Source organism: Elaeis guineensis, chromosome 14, assembly GCF_000442705.2.
Source record: "Elaeis guineensis isolate ETL-2024a chromosome 14, EG11, whole genome shotgun sequence".
Taxonomy (NCBI): Eukaryota; Viridiplantae; Streptophyta; class Magnoliopsida; order Arecales; family Arecaceae; genus Elaeis; species Elaeis guineensis.
Genome location: NC_026006.2, coordinates 4,921,542 through 4,939,786, shown reverse-complemented (window position 1 = coordinate 4,939,786; position 18,245 = coordinate 4,921,542).

The window sequence follows — 18,245 nt, the reverse complement described above, 5'->3', positions numbered from 1 at the left end:
AGAGACAATGAGATCAGAAATTGACTCGATGCACTCAAACCAAGTCTGGACCTTGATAGATCCACCTGAAGGTATTATACCTATTGGTGTAAATGGATCTTCAAGAAAAAGATAGTGCAGATGGTAATGTAGAGACATTCAAGGCTAGGCTCATAGCGAAAGGTTATAGTCAGTGCGAATGCATTGACTATCAGGATACCTTCTCGCCCGTAGCCATGCTAAAATCCATCCGCACATTGCTTGCTGTTGCAGCCTATTTCGATTATGAAATATGACAGATGGACATGAAAATGGTGTTCTTAAATGGACATCTTGAGGAAGATATCTATATAGAACAGCCACTTGGTTTCACATCCAGTGATGATGATCATAAGGTCTGCAAGCTGCAAAGGTCCATTTATGGACTTAAGCAAGCATCTTGGAGCTAAAATACTCATTTCAATGATGTGATCAAAATATTTGGTTTCATCAAGAATGAGGAGGAACCATGTGTGTTCAAAAAGGTCAGTGGGAGCGTGGTTGTCTTTCTCGTATTGTACATAGATGACATCCTCCTAATTGAGAATGACATTCTCATGTTGACCTCAATCAAAATATGGTTGTCTAAGAAGTTCTCTATGAAAGATCTAGGAGAGGCATCCTTTATACTAGGTATTAAGGTCTATAGAGATAGACCAAATAGAATGCTCGAACTTTCAAGAAGATGTACATAGAAGAGGTGCTAAAAAGGTTTAGCATGGAAAACTCCAAAAAGATTTAGTACCTTTTAGATATGGCATTCATCTCTCCAAGAAGATGTGCCCTGGCACACCTGAGGAGATTGAATGCATGATCAAGATCACTTATTCTTCGGCAATAGGAAGCCTCATGTATGCTATGCTATGTACACGACCTGATATAGCCTGTTGGTGCAGAATTCCGCTGACGCCAGAGAAGCTGGAGTTGAGATGACTGTGGCCCGTCGGGACCTGCAAGGGAAGTCTAAACTGGAGTTGGGGGTACTCCGGTAAGACCCTCCGACGCTCAAGTTAGTACTCTGCTTCAACAGAAATGGAGTGCTCGAGTGAAAATTTTAGCAGAGTTTCGAGATAGAGTTTAGAGCTTAAGAAGAACGTATCTGGGGGTCCCTTTTTATAGATGGAGGCGTAACTGATTGACACCGATGTCTGTAACCACCTGGTAATGGACCGTTCAGGGCCATGCGGAGTTTGTTATGGAGAGTAGTGGCATCAGAGGGCTGTTCAGGGCCATGTGGAGTTTGTTACGGAGAGTGGAGTGGTGTCCGTTATCACGACTTGTCAGAGAGTGGTGGAGCACACGCAATCCATTATAGAGAGTGGAGTAGGGTAGTGGCCGTTGTCGTGACTTGCCAGAGAGTTCGGATCTATCGACTGAAGCTCGATTGGGATGTCTGATGGAGCAGAATGGCTCTCTGTCTCGTTGATCCAGGAGAAGCTCGGATGTTTTCGAGATTGCTGATGGGTCTACTGTTGTTGGGTGCCTAGAGCATCTGATGCTGCAAGCAGGAGTCATCTATTGTAGAAGCTCGGAATGGGGACTTTCTGTTGGGGAAGTTCGATTTCATGAGGAATCTAGCAGAGGGTCGGTCGATGGTGGACTTCGGATGGTATTGGGGAGGTTCATCCGTTGGAGGAGTCTGGGGGATCCTGTGGAAGTCCGGATGGCATTATTGAAGTCCGGATGATGCTATTGAAGGTTGATGGTTGGGGAGGTTCAGCAGACATCGGAGGCGGTCGGCTGTTGTAGAAATCCAGCTGCTGGAGTCCGTCTGTTGTAGAAGTTCGTTCAAAATCCATCCGCTATGAAAGTTCAGACGGAGTTCGGTCTTGTAGAAGGCTGAAAGGAGGCCGCTTATTGTAGAAGCTCGGTCGAAGATCGGTTGTCGTGGAAGCTCAGAGTAGTGACCTGGCTGGTGGAGCCCTGTCCCATTGTGAAGCTCGTCTGGGATCCGGCTACAAAGAAGCTCTGCTGAAGTCTACCTTTAATAGAAGTTCGGAAGAAATTTGTTTACAATAGAGGCTCGAATAAAATTGCTTACAGTAGAGATCCGGAGTAGACCGCCTGCAGTAGATGTTCGGAGTAGACTACTTGCGGTAGAAGTTTGGAGTAGAGATCCGGCTGGTGGAGCCCTTCCGTTGTTGAAATTCATCTAGGATCCATCCACTATAGGAGTTCGACTGAAATTCGGTTCTTGTAGGAGCTCGAATGGCATTATGGAAGCTCGAATGGTCGAGGGAGTCAGAAAGATGCCATACAAGGTCGGAAGCCGAAAAAGCCCTAGAAGGGTCGGCCTTTTACAAACTTCAGCTGGGGGTATTTTATACCCAACACCAGTCCCTCTACTTTCGAGTTTGAATTTTGAATGAAAGAAGTACAGAGAAATTCTCACAGTCGAAGTTGTCTCTCTTGATTTTCGCACTCGATGGTTTTTAGATATTTTGGCATTTGGCGCACTGGTGCTGGAGCCTTTTCAAATCGAGACGATCCGAAAAGATTTTTTCAGAATTTCCATTGGAGCGTTGCTCTAGGTACGGTGCAATAATGATTTATCAGCTGTCAGCCATTTTCAACCGCCTGCCACGGTGAGTGGGACACGCGGCAAGTGTAGGTCGGCCAGAGAAGATCCACAATCATTACTGCGCTGGGCCCTGTTGCCTATTAAAATCTGCTCCCCCTTCAGGAATTTCACTTTGCCTGAGAGTCCTGTTGGTGCCCTTCTTCTTTCCTGAGAGTTTCATCCTGTTCGGCATTAGGCATTCTTCGAGTCAATCCCCATCTCCACATCTCTGCACTTCTCGAACCAACCTAGGTTAGTTCCAGAACTCCCCTCTTCACTTTTTCTCTTGCTATTCTTCTTCCATTTTTCTTCTGTATATCCCGCCTGTTCAGTTTTTCGCGAGCGCCCCTACTCTTATTTTTCTCAATTTTTTTGGGATTTTTAGAGTTTTTGCTCAATTCATAATGTCCTCCAGCACTTCCTCCTCTAGCAGTTCTAGGAGTTCATCTGTCCCAGCTCCCCAAAACCTCAGTTCTGTAGATGAACCTTGTTTGATCTTTGTACCAGATATCATCGCCAGCTCTCTGACTCCGGAGGAACTCTCACTGATTAGGATTCAGTACGGATTCCTCTGGAGTACGAGCTGGAGCTTCCCAGGCCGACTGGCCGGGCTAGCGCTCCTCCCCCTGGCTGCTTCTGTTTATACCAAGAAGCTTTCGTACCGGAGTTCGACTTTTGCTCCGCCTTTTGTCATCGCTCTCTTCCATTTTTTTAAACATTTCTTTAGTTTCTGTAGCATCGAACTCCTTTAGATTTCTGATAGGATTTTTTTCCCTCTATTGCCTAGCCGAAGTCCAGCCAACCCTTTTCCTGTTTAAAAATTTCTATACTTTCAAGTGTCACCCCTCGACAAAGGACTGGTGTACTTCTCCCCCCAGTTCGGTAGAAAGGGGTTGTTGAAAGGCGCCCCCTCTTCTATCCACGACTAGAAGGAGAGGTTCTTCTACGTCCGATGTCTGACCTTAGAGCTGGGATTACCCCCTGGGGCTCTCTGAGGGATTCCATCCGTCGGGCTTCTAGCCTGGAAAGGGATGACCTCAAAGCCTCCAATAAGCTCGAGGCCTATCCAGCCCCCCTTCTCTCTGAACTTCTGAAGGAACAACTCTTGTTCAACATTGGTTTGAGCCCTTTTGATCCTGTCGATACTATCATTAATATATATATGTATACATACATACATACATACATACATATATATATATATATATATATATATATATATATATATATATATATATATATATTTGCTGCTTTTCCTTTCTCTTACTCTATTTCTGAGCTGTGTCAATCTTCTTTTATTGCAGACATGGACACAGGCGTGGCTCGAAGGTTAGCCCAGGGTCTCAAGACCCACAAGAGAAAAGGCGTCGCGACTTCGGGGTCAGCAAAGAGAGCAAGGACAGAAGAGACGAGCTCGGCCGTGCCTGCTCAGGTGGCCGTTGCCGTCGATGCCCCCTCTGATGTCGAGGCCGAAGTCCCTCGAGCCTCTTCATGGAACCCCTCGACTGACGTTCCCACTCCCAAGGCTCGTCCCGAGGGAGCACCGGGGGCCGAAAGGAGGAGAAGAAAGAAGACCCTAGCCTGCAAGAGCCGCAGCGCAAGGCTACCATCGAGAGGCCGACGGCTCTGAGGAAGATCTGGAGGAAATCCCTTCAACAATAGGGATTTAATAAAAAGGCTGGTCGAAGGTGCATTCTGCCCGAGGTCATCCACAGGATCGTCCTTGCTGATCCTGAGCTGTGGGTCTGGGACTCTCTGGGATCTTTTCTCGAGGTAGGTCAATTCACTTTTTTCTTCTTCTTGCTTCTTTACTTAGTTTACTCCTTAGCCTTTATATTGACTCCCCGGCCTCTCTTGTAGATTGGACACCAGCTCATCACCAACGTCGAGGCGATGAAGATCGCCAAGAGGGAGGCGACCCGAGTGGAAGAAGGTCGCCTAGCTGAGGCCGTCCACCTCGAGGAGAAGATCATCGAGGTCACAAGTCTCCAGGAGGTGCTGCAGAAGGAGGGACAAACCTCATCTGAACTGAGGGCCGCCTTGGAGGAGAAAAGGAAGAAGGCAGAGGCCGAGGTCTCCGAACTGAAGGCACAAGTCTTCGAGCTGAAGGTGCAGATCCCATCCCTAGTCTCGGAGTGAGGGCCCGAGTGGTGGAGGAGTTCAAGACCTCCTCCGAGATGGAGGATCTGCAGGTCCAGTTTGGCCAGGACGCTTTCATCAAGGGCTTCGAACTCTGCCAAGAGAAGATGGCCAGAAAATCTTCCGAACTGGACCTCGACTTCATGGATGAGGCATCCGACGATGAAGCCAGACCTTTCGAAGCCGCTGCCGGTCCTCCTCCAGTCGGGACCTCTTCAGCCGCTGTGGCTACCACGATCGACCTTCCGGGGGCATCGAGCTCCTCCATTTCTATCCAGAGGTCCAAAACCTCTAGTTTTATATTTTTTCTTTGTGGCAACTTTTCTTTATTCTCTTGTACTTAAAAATTATTTAATCAATGAAATCAGATTCTTCTTTACAGAGAGCTCCTTTTTCTTCATCTGCATTCTTTTCCTTCTCTTTTGTCTTCTGGCACTAATTTGAGTTGTGGCGCTCGTCTCCCAATGACAGTGCTCTGTCGAAGCTCTTCCCCTACCACAGAGGATTCCTCTGAAGTTGATGATCCGGGACCTCAGAAGGAAAGTTTGTCACTTGATGAAGAAATTCAAGAAGCTGGATGACGAACTTCACTGACTTAGGAAGAGCCATTCAGAGGTCACTACGGAGGCTACTCACTTTCGCGACCTCCATAAAAAGGGTTTCATGGAATACACCCGGAGGAAGGGCGACTTCGTGGCGGAGCTTGAAGAACTCCAAAAATGCACCAGCAACTGATCTTGGACTCAGGCTTCCAAGATCAGCTCTCTTGAAGTTGAGCTGGCGGCTGCACGAGAGAAGATCGGCCAGTTGGACGGGAGCTCATCCTGGCTCGCCACTCAGGCCGAATGCGATCGAGACTGATCAAAAAATTATCCGACCTTCAAAAGCAGCTGCAAGATGCTGAGGCGAACTACAACGCTTACCGAGTCGACTGGTGCGGGCAAGTAGAGGACTACCGAAGGAAGCTCAAGATGGCGATCGACGAAGTTGTCCGCCTTCAGAGGCAGTTGTCTGAGAGAGTCCAGCCCACCTCTGCACAAGGCTCCGACGAGCTCCACTCCATGAGGGGGACCATGGCAGAATTGTCTGTGGCCCTTGGGTGGGAGGAGGCCGAACTGCAGCGGCTGAAGATTCAGCTGACCTACGAGCAGCAGGCGGTCAAGGATGCTGAGGCAGAGTCCGAGGTCCTGAGGAAGAGGCTTCGGGAGTCGGAGGGCGAAAGTCGGCGGTTCCACTAGATGTACTGGAGATGCTGCTAAGAAAGATGAAACTGGAAGAAGAAGTCAAAAACTTAAAGCCATCCCTAATAAGACTGGAATTGAGAGCTCGAAGTTGGAAGGAGCCGAGCTTCCTTAAAGCTCCTTTTACCTTTCATCCTTCCATGTATTCTTTTTTTTTTATCATTTTTTTTTGGGCCTTCAGAGCTTTGTAATGTACACTTCACTAATGAAATGAAAAGAAAATTTTTTATTACCTTGTCTATTCTTGTATTAAGTTATCGTTTATCGAACTTCTTTTGTCTTCTGTCTTGTTCGATGTCGGCGTTGTTTGTAATTCCTCGTCTATTCTTGCTTTGAGTCATCATTTACCAAACTTCTTTTATCTTTTATCTTGTCGATGTCGATATTGTTTGAAGGTTTCTGATCACCGTCGTGTTGATTTGCTCTTTTTGTTCATAACCATAGATCTTTTCGAGGCCATTTGAGTTTGACGCTTCCTTTCGGTGCTTGAGCTTGGGGGTCCGAACTTCTCATTACCTTGAGAAAGTTGATTTTTCCTCAGCCTGTGTTGAGTTCTCTCTTAGCGACTGAGGGTTTTTGATAAGAGTCTCCTTCCTCGTTGAGATGAGATCCCTTGTGTCTTTGATGTAGTTTGTTTTCACTTATCACTGGTGTAGTTTGTCGCTTTCCCTTTTAATCTCCCCCTTTTTCTTTTTTTTGTGTTTGACTGAGGGTTTTTCCTCGGCTCTTAACGGGGTCATGGGAGTGTAGAAGATCCGTTGAGGAGGCTTTCCTCCTTGTCCGATCTTGATCGATCGGGTCTTTATTTGTATTAGGACGAGGTTCTCCTTCTATTCCCGACAGTCAATTTCAGCTTATGTTAGGACAAGGTTCTCCTCCTATTTCTAACAGGGCTGTGGGGACACGTAAGGGCTATTGCTAGGGCCTCTCCCCTCATTCGGTCTCTAGATAACCAGGCCTTCGACTTTGCTCATGTTAGGATGAGGTTCTCCTCCTGTTCCTAATATGGTTATGGGGCACATAAGGGCCGTTGTAAGGCCTCTCCCTCCATCCGATCTTAAAATAACTGAGCCTTCGAATTTGCTCATGTTAGGATGAGGTTCTCCTCCTGTTCTTAACATGGCTGTGGGGGCACATAAGGGCCGTTGTAAGGGCCTCTCCCCCCATCCGATCTTTAAGTAACCGGGCCTTCGACTTTGCTCATGTTAGGATGAGGTTCTCCTCCTGTTCCTAATATGACTGTGGGGGAACATAAGGGTCATTGTAAGGGCCTCTCTCCTTATCCAATTTTTAAGTAACCGGGCCTTCGACTTTGCTCACGTTAGGACGAGGTTCTCCTTCTGTTCCTAATGTGGCTGTGGAGGCACATAAGGACCGTTGTAAGGCCTCCCCTCATCCGATCTTTAAATAATCGGCCTTCGACTTTGCTCACGTTAGGATGAGGTTCTCCTCCTGTTCCTAATGTGGCTGTGGGGCACATAAGGGCCATTGCAAGGGCCTCTCCCCCCATCCGATCTTTAAATAACTGGATCTTCGACTTTGCTCGTGTTAGGATGAGGTCCTCCTCCTGTTCTTAACACGCTTAGTTTCGATGTCGGAAGGAGCTACTCCCTATCATTTTGAGCTCATGCCAAAAGAAAAGATATGCAAATATGAAAGAAACTTTTATTTAAGGCAAAGTTATTGGTAGTACATCCATAGATTTTTTGAATCCCATAGCCGCGGAAGGTCTGCTCCCCATCGGGTTCCTCCTAAGATGGAGTTGATAATCTCAATCGGAGGCCGATCTTCAGGCTGCTCCTCCCTCCTTGGCGGCTCTGGTTGCGATAGGGCCCTCGACCGAGCTTCCCTACCTTCAGATCGGCGTCGAATGAATCTGTCAAGCCGACCTCGTCTGATGAGCTCCTCGATCTCATCTCGGAGCTGAATGCACTCCTCCATGTCATGGCTGTGGTCATGATGATAGAGGCAGAACTTGTTAGGGTTGTACTTTCTGGAGTGTGTGCGCATTCTTTCCGACCTCGGCAGCTGCTCCCTGACCTCCATCAGTACTTGGATTTTCGATGCGTTGAGAGGGGCGTAGCTGTGGAATCTTCCTGGGAGAGAAGCCCTCCGAACTCTACGGTCTAGGCTTCTCTACCTACGAGCCCGGGAGGAGTCTGGACACGCTTGTATCCGGAGGGAGTTCGAGAATGTGGCTGAGCTTCACTCGGCCCTTTTTCAACTGTGGGCTTGCTGGAGTCTCCCGCCTGTCGCTCCTTCACGGTCTCCTCGTCCTTCATCTTGAAGGCTTCTTCTGCTCGGGCATATACTTCGGCCCAAGCCAGCAAATCAGCAAAGTCCCTGAGATACTTCTTTTCCAGAGAAAATAGAAGATCGTTCTTTGAAGACCGCCCTTCAGGGCGGCCATCGCAACCGATTGGTCCAAGTTTCGGACCTCCAATGCGGCGACGTTAAAATGGTTGATGTAAGCTCAAATGGATTCTCTCTCCTTTTGCTTGATGTTGATGAGGGACTCCGAATCTCTCTGGGGGCACGGCTGCTGACGAAATGAGCAACGAACTGGTGGCTCATCTGATCAAAGGAGAAGATAGTACCCGACTTCAGTGTCGAGTATTAATTTCTTGCTGCTCCCTTCAAGGTAGACGGGAAAGCTCGGTACAGGATGGCGTCTGACGCACCATGGAGCAGCATCATTATCCAGAAGGCCTCCAGGTGGTCAACCGGATCCGAGGTTTCATCATAGCTCTCGAATTGGGGGAGCTTGAAGTTCGGTGGGATTGGCTCCTGCATGATCATTTAAGAGAAAGGAGGGTCAGTGCAGATGTCCTCAACGTAAGCAGTGGGAGTATGGCAGAGCTCTTCGATCCGCCAGTTCATCTCCCAAAATCTTTGATCCAGGAGGTCCTCTCGACTGCGAGTCTCAAGGATCTTCTAGTGGAATGGAGGTAGGGACTCTTCGGGGGTGGAATCATGATTGGATGGTGGGCTCTCTGCCTTCTGCTTCCCCTTTCTGGAGAAGATGGAACGACTTGCCCAAGTGGCCCACCCAATTGCCGGATTCTGAAACTCCGACGATGCTCTTTCCAACCGCACTGATGCCTGCAGCTGCTGCTGCTGCTGCTGCATGACCTGCACTGCTTCGGTGAGGCCCCTGACCTGCTGAACCAGCAAGTCAAACTGCTCCATACTGACTGCCGTTGTCGGAGGAGGAGGAGCCTGGAAAACTAGAGATGAGGCTGGAGTTTGCGGAGCTTGCTGAGATCTAGCTGTGGGAGGCCGTGGATCGTCTAGTGGATGCCTTTCGGGGAGGCATCAGGTAGAGATCTGGTAGGAGAAGGAGAAGTAGATGTCGGAGAAGGTGACCAGAGATAGTCCCATTGAGCACTCCTTTAAGAACAAGGGTACTATGAAGACACAACCCCTTCCTCTAGTGCCAATTCTGTTGGTGCAGAATTTCGTCGATGTCGGAGAAGCTAGAGTTGAGATGACCGCGGCCACCGTCGGGACCTATAAGGAAAGTCTAAACCAGAGTTGGGGGTGCTCCGATAAGACCCTTCGACGCTCAAGTCAGTACTCTACTTCAACAAAAATGGAGTGCTTGAGTGAAAATTTTAGCAGAGTTTCGAGATAGAGTTTAGAGCTTAGAGAAAAATGTATCTGGGGTCCCTTTTTATAGATGGAGGGCGTAACTGATTGACAGCGATGTCTGTAACCACCTGGTGGTGGCCGTTCAGGGCCACGCGGAGTTTGTTACGGAGAGTAGTGGCATCAAAGGATCGTTCAGGGCCATATGGAGTTTGTTACAGAGAGTGGAGTGGTGTCTGTTGTCGCGACTTGCCACAGAGTGGTAGAGCCACACGGAATCCATTACAAAGAGTGGAGTAGGTAGTGGCCATTGTCGTGACTTGCTAGAGAGTTCAGATCTGTCGGTTGAAGCTCGGTTGGGATGTCTGATGGAGCAGAATAGCTCTCTATCTCGTCGATCCAGGAGAAGCTCGGATGTTTTTGAGGTTGCTGACGGGTCTACTATTGTTGGATGCCTAGAGCACTGATGCTGCAGGCGGGAGTCATCTATTGTAAAAGCTCGGATGGGAATTTTTTGTTGGAGAAGTCTGGTTTCATGAGGAATCTGGCAGAGGGTCGGCCGACGGTGGACTTCGGATGGTGTTGGGGAGGTTCGTCCGCTGGAGGAGTCTAGGGGATCCTGTGGAAGTCCGGATGGCATTGTTGAAGTCCGGCTGACGCTATTGGAGGTTGATGGCTGGGGAGGTTCGACAGACACCAGAGGTGGTCGGCCATTGTAGAAATCCAGTTGCTGGAGCCCATCTGTTGTAGAAGTTCATTCGAAATCCATCCGCTATGGAAGTTCAGATAGAGTCTGATTCTTGTAGAAGGCTGAAAGGAGGCCGATTATTGTAGAAGCTCGATCGAAGATCTGTTGTCGTGGAAGCTCGGAGTAGTGACCTGACTGGTGGAGCCAGCCCCATTGTAGAAGCTCGTTTGGGATCCGGCTACAAAGAAGCTCGGCTGAAGTCTACCTTTAATAGAAGTTCGAAAGAAATTTGTTTATAGTAGAGGCTCGAATAAAATTCGCTTACTGTCACACCCCCGATCCGAGATTGTGAATCGAGGGTCATAGCAACTGCCGCATACTCATAGAAAACTTTTCCCATAAGCATTCAAAGGCATCTCATCATGATATCTTATACATAAAGTTAAATAATTTTTTAGTTTTTAACAATCAAACCTTAGTTCAAATAACAAATCAAAACTCAGTGTCCAAAAGAAAAATAATTGTCTGACAAAGTTAACACTTAAAATAAAAGTCTTGAATCAATTCTGAAAAAATCCTAAATCAAATGAGCTAACTCTATCTCTAATCGCTCTCCCAACCAAAATCCTGCATCATGCTAATTTTCTGGATCTGTAAAGAAAAATATAAAACTCATCATGAGCTAAATAGCCCAGTAAGCAGTGTATACCTTTAACTGAATAAATCAAGCAATAATACTGTACATGTTGGTTTACTGATAATAACAAAATCAATATGTAAATTCATGAAATCATAATCATACTATCAATCATATATAAAATTTCAATTCATCATAATTTTAAATTATGCTTATCATCTTAAATTCATCAATTTCTTAAATTCTTCTTACCAACCATGACTATGACCATATTTTTCTTATGGCAGGGTCATAATACCGCGTATCTGCTTGTGGTAGGCTGCGAATCATCTGGCAGCCAAATCCTTTGGAACCGTTGGTCTCACTGGCGGTTTGTCGTGGTCTCTCTGATGACATGTCGCTGGTCTCACTGGCGACATAAACCCTCAGGACAATCAATTACCAACGTATATGCCCCCATTGGCGGGGTCTTTTACATAGTCAGATTGTCAAATTCATATCATCTTTCAATTCATATATTATTTTCAAAAATAATATAAATAAATGATATTCGAGTCAAATCAATCATATCATTCTTTATGATCATACATCATAATAATTTTCAACAAATAACTTCAATCATAAATAATTTCAACAAATAACTTCAATCATAAATAATTTTAATAATTATTTTTAATAAATATTTTCAATCACAAGCATGTCATGAATTTATTTAATTTAGAATTTATAATTTATCAGATAAATTTAATAAAAGTAAACACTACTTACCTCAAAAGAAAATCTAAACTAAGAATTTAGAAATCTTGAAAATCTTTCTCCAGATCTGGTATGTCAAATATCATATTTTTGATCAAAATTTTATCGAATTAAAAAAATTAAAATTTATTAAAATCCAATGTCCTCACATGGATTAACTAGACGACAGCATCCAGGATTTTTGGATTGATCCATGGAAACTCTTCTTATATTTCTTTTAATTATTATTATTATATTATCATTTTTTTTTAATTTCATAAATCCTAAAAATCTAAGAGAGAGAGCAGAGAGAGAAAGTTTCTCTCTCCCTTTCATTTTTACTCTCTCTTTTTTCTTTCTTTTCTTTTCTTCTCTTTTTCTTCTTTTTCTTTTCTTTTCTTTTCTCTTTTTCTTCTTTTTCTTTTCTTTTCTCTCGGGCTCCTTCCTGGCCGAAACAGGAGACCGGTAGGTCCCCTCCCTTGACCGACCGTTCAGGCCACAGCTGACATGGCGAACCCAACGACAGAGGGGAGGCAATCTCTCTCGAGTTTAGAGAGGCAAGGCTGGCGGTCGGTTGTGATTGCCGACACCAGAAAACCAAAGGGAAGAAGAAACCAAACAGGGGTCCCTTCTCCGACAAAAATCGGTGACACCCGTTGCCGGCAGTTGTGCACAGAGGCACGGGAAGAAGGAGAAAGAAGAGAGGAAGAGGAGGAAAGCTTACTTCGGCCTCTGGTGACCCCACCGACGAGCAATCACAGTGAGCACGAAACAAGTATCCGTGGCTCCAATCGGGAAAATCAAGGAGGAAGAGAGGGGAAAAGGATCGGTGGAGGGCTTCTAAGGAAGGGGAGAGTTTTTTTATAGAGAGCCCTAGGACTCCTAGTGGTCCTAGGGCTCCCAATCATCGTGGTTTCATCGGAGAAGAAGACTCCTACCAGGAGTCTTCTTCCCAGTTCCCCTGTTCTTCTTTTTTTTTTTTTTAAATGGGCTTGGGTCTTTTAAATTGGACTTGGGCTTGGGCTATAACATTCTTCACCCCTAAAAAAAATTTCATCCTCAAAATTTTTCATACCTGTGGTCTCGAAGAGCTGGGGATATTTTTGCTTCATTTCTTCCTCTAGTTTTCAAGTAGCTTCTCTTTCCGAATGTTGACTCCACTGTACCTTGACATAAGGAATGTTGTGATGTCTCAGAGCACTTATTCTTTACGATCCACGATCTGTACAGGATATTCTGCATATGATAACTCCTTTTTAGCTTGCAATGGTTCAAGTTCCATGATGTGACTTGGGTCTGGTAAGTATTTCTTTAACATAGAAACATGAAAAATATTATGAACTCCTACAAGTAAAGGTGGTAAGGCAAGTCTATATGCCACCTCACCAATTCTTTCCAAAATCTCAAATGGACCCACATATCTAGGATTTAATTTGCCATGAATGCCAAATCTTGAGATTCCTTTTGAAGGAGACACTTTGAGAAATACATGGTCACCAATTTGAAATTCTAATTTCCATCTCCTATTATCTACATAACTTTTCTGTCTGCTTTGTGCTGCCCAAAGTCATTCTTTAATTAATTGAATCTTCTCGACTGCTTGTTGAACAAGTTCGGGACCCAATATTCTCTGCTCACCAACATCATCTCAGTGAATCGATGATCGACATCTTATACCATATAATACTTCATAAGGTGCCATACCAATGCTAGCCTGATAACTGTTATTGTAAGCGAACTCAATCAAAGGTAGATGCTCATCCCATGAACTTTTCATATCCAAAATACAGGTTCTCAACATATCTTCTAAGATCTGAATAGTTCTCTCTGACTGACCATCAGTCTGTGGATGAAAAGCTGTACTGAAGTTTAATTTTATTCCTAATGCCTTGTGTAAGCTCTTCCAAAATTGTGATACAAATCTGGTATCTCGATCCGATACGATGGTCACTGAAATTCCATGTAGCCTTACAATTTCTTTCATATATAATTTTGCTAGTCTTTCCAAGATAAATCCAACTCTAATTGGTAGAAAGTGTGCAGACTTTGTCAATCGATCCACAATCACCCAGGCTGCATCATTTTTACTTGGAGTCTTAGGTAGTCCAGTTACAAAATCCATAGTGATATGTTCCCTCTTCCATACTGAAATATCAAGAGGTTGAAGTAGTCCCGCAGGTCTCTGATGTTCAGCTTTAACTTGTTGACACACCAAACATTGAGCCACAAATTGAGTGATCTCTCTCTTCATATTATTCCACCAGTATATTTTCTTTAAGTCTCTATACATCTTAGTACCTCCCGGATAAACTGTATAATCGGTCTGATGTGCTTCTTGAAGTATTTCATGCTTGAGTACTGAATCATTGGGTATGCAAATTCTATTTTCGAACCTCAACGAACCATCATCATGTATCTTGAATTTAGATTGAACATCAGCTTCCACTAAATTCCTTATTTTCATTAGTTGTGGATCATCATTTTGGGCAACTATAATTCTTTCAATGAGTGTTGGCTGAACCCTTATGTTGGCTAATCGTACTGTTGAGTCATATTTTCGGATGTCTAATTTTAGTTTTCTTATATCCTCCAATAATTGGCTTTGATGTGTGATTAAAACTGCCAAATTTTTCACAAATTTTTTACTAAGGGCATCAGCAACGACATTAGCTTTTCCAGGATGATAATGAATTGTTAAATCATAATCTTTCAATAGTTCTAACCACCTTCTCTGTCTCATGTTTAATTCTTTCTACGTAAAAATATACTTCAAACTCTTATGATCAGTAAATACTTCACACTGCGCACCGTATAAGTGATGTCTCCAAATTTTTAGGGCAAAAATCACTGCAGCTAATTCTAAATCATGTGTCGGATAATTCTGTTCATATAGTTTCAATTGTCTTGAGGCATAGGCCACTACCTTACCATGTTGCATCAATACACAGTCGAGTCCCTTTTTAGATGCATCACTATATATTGTGAATCCATCATCTCCTGTTGGTATAGTAAGGATAGGGGCTGAAACTAGTCATTGTTTTAACTCTTGAAAACTCTGTTCATAATCTTCGATCCACTCGAATTTAACCCCTTTTTGAGTAAAACGAATCAAAGGTGCCGCTATGTGGGAGAATCCTTCTACAAATCGTTTGTAATATCCTGTCATTCTCAGAAAGCTTCGAATCTCAGAAATATTTGTAGGTCTGTTCCACTGTATCACAGCTTCTACTTTTGTTGGATCCATAGAAATTCCATCTTTAGACACGATGTGTCCTAAAAAGACTATTTTGTCCAACCAAAATTCATACTTCTTAAATTTGGCATAAAGCTTTTCTTTCCTCAATATTTGTAGTACACATCGTAAATGTTCTTCATGCTCCAATTTGCTCCTTGAATATATCAAGATATCATCAATAAATATGACAACAAACTTATCAAGATAGGGTTTGAATATTTTGTTCACTAAATCCATAAAGACCGCTGGAACATTGGTTAACCCAAATGGCATCACTAGAAATTCATAATATCCATAATGAGTTCTAAATGCAGTCTTTGGTATGTTCTCTGTTTTGATTTTTAACTGATGATATCCTGAACGAAGATCAATTTTTGAAAAAACTTATGCACCTTGCAGCTGATCAAACAAATAATCGATTCGAGGTAGAGGATACTTATTTCTGATAGTGTTCTTATTCAACTCTCTATAGTCGATACAAAGCCTCATACTACCATCTTTTGTCTTCACAAATAAGACTGGAGCTCCCCAAGGAGATACACTAGGCCTTATAAAACCTTTATCCAATAAATTCTGTAATTGATCTTTTAACTCCTTCAACTCCATAGGAGCCATTTGGTAAGGAGCTTTAGAAATTGGACCAGTATTGGGTGCCAACTCAATGGTAAATTCAATTTCTCTGTCTGATGGTAGTCTGGTTAAATCATCAATGAATACATCTAAAAATTTATTTACGATAGGAATATCCTGTAACTTCAATTCATCATGTTTTTTATTTTTTATTAATACTAGGTAACCTCTACATCCCTTTCTTAGCATCTGTCTAGCTTGCACAAATGAAATAATACGTGGAGGGGTGGTTCCTGTACTTCCATCAAAACTGAATGTTAATTCTTTCGGTATTTGAAAGTTCACTCTCTTTCCATGACAATCCACAGAGGCATGATAAGTAGCAAGCCAATCTATTCCTAGAATGACATCGAAATCATGCATATCTAGGACCACCAAATATGTCGGTAATTCTCTTTCTCTTATTCTGATACTACATGACTTGCACACATTTTCGGTACTCAAAATACCACCTACTGGTGTCTCAACATATAATTTGATTTTCATAGGTTCACATACTATATCATGTTGTCTAATAAAAGTAGTGGATATAATGGAGTGTGTAGCACCAGAATCAAACAAAACTGAAGCATGAATACCAGATACAGGAATGATACCTGTCACCACAGCATTAGAGGCCTGAGCATCCTGTTGTGTGAGTGCATAGATCCTTCCTTGAGTTTTCGGCCTTTGACCTCCATCCTTTGTTTGTGTGGGTCTATTCTCATTCCTCTGGGGGCAATCTGCAATCTTGTGTCCTTTCTGTCCATAGCTAAAACAAGAACCAGTATTTCATGGGCAATTAGAAGACTCATGCTCTCTTCGACCACATCTCGAACATCTAGCTGTCTCATTCTCACGATTCTTATCATTTGCTAGCTTCTTTACTGGACCCTTATTGTTCTGATTTCGTCTTTGAGTTTCACCAAACCTATTTCTCTTCTTCTGATTCTGTTCTCTCTCCGTATGTGCTTCATTAACTTTCCTCTCAATTATTAGAGCTTTATTTACAACTGAGGCATAAGTAGTTAACTGATAGGGTATAATTTATTTTTTAATTTCTGTCTTCAATCCCATTTTAAATTTATGTACTTTATCTTGCTCAATCTCAACTAATCTTAGAACAAACTTGGCTAACTCCATGAATTTAGCTTCATATTATGCAACGGATCTATTCTCCTGTTTTAGATGAATGAACTCCTGCTCTTTCTGTATTCTGATACTTCGAGGAAAGTACTTGTCAAAGAATTCATCTTGAAATCTCTCCCAAGTGAGTGGTATCCTATCGTGTTCATATTTTTGTTCAAGTATACGCCACCAGTTGTATGCCTCGTCTTGTAACAGATATACTGTGTAGCGGATCTTTTCTTCATCGTGGCATTCTTGCACGGCGAATGCCTTCTCCATTTTCTTAATTCAGTTATCTGCTTCCAGTGGCTCGATGGTCCCTTTGAAGGCTGGAGGGGCTAGCTTCTTAAACTCGATGATATTGTTTCTTTGCATCGGATGTTCTCCATGTCCAGGTGTCAGTGGAGGATGCTGATGTGGCTATGCATGTTGTTGTTGAAGTAACTATTGCTGTGTTTAAACTACTCCGATCAGAGTTTGCATTAGTTGAGTCATGTTTGGCTCCTATACTATCGAAGTATTTTCGGTAGGATCAAGGATTCCCTCCTGCTGAGATGTGCCACTATTCAATTGGGGAGTATTATCACCAAGTGGATTTGATGTCCCTCCTACCGCTCCTTGAGTATTCTTTGTTCGTTGTGGAGGCATTTTGACCTATGACAAATTTGAGATAATAACTTATCCTTAATAAGGTTATAAACTTACTTGAGACAGGTCAGATCATAATTATCATAACTAATCTCTCAAATTTCCTAATATCTACCCATCACTCGCTCATTCTATTCTATATATCTTTATCTATCTACTTATGCTCTGATACCATATTAATTATCACGCCTCCGATCCGAAATTGTGAATCGAGGGTCATGGCAACCACCGCATACTCATAGAAAATTTTTTTCATAAGCATGCAAGGCATCTCATCATGATATCTTACACATAAAGTTAAATAATTTTTTAATTTTTAACAATCAAACCTTAGTTCAAATAATAAATCAAAACTCAGTGTTCAAAAGAAAAATAATTGTCTGACAAAGTCAACACTTAAAATAAAAGTCTTGAATCAATTCTGATAAAATCCTAAATCAAATGGGCTAACTCCATCTCTAATCGCTCTTCCAACCGAAATCCTGCATCATGCTAATTTTCTAGATCTGTAAAGAAAAATATAAAACTCATCATGAGCTAAATAGCCCTAGTAAGCAGTGTATACCTTTAACTAAATAAATCAGGCAATAATACTGTACACGTCGGTTTATTGATAATAACAAAATCAATATATAAATTCATGAAATCATAATTATACTATCAATCATATATAAAATTTTAATTCATCATAATTTTAAATTATACTTATCATCTTAAATTCATCAATTTCTTAAATTATTCTTACCAACCATGACTATGACCATATTTTCCTTATGGTAGGATCATAATACCACATATCTGCTTGCGGTAGGCTGCAAATCATCTGGCAGCCAAGTCTTTTAGAATCGCTGATCTCGCTGGCGGTTTGTCGCTGGTCTCTCTGGTGACATGTCGCTGGTCTTACTGGCGACATAAATTCTCAGGACAATCAATTACCAACATATATGCCCCCATTGGCAGGGTCCTTTACATTGTCAAGTTGTCAAATTCATATCATCTTTCAATTCATATATTATTTT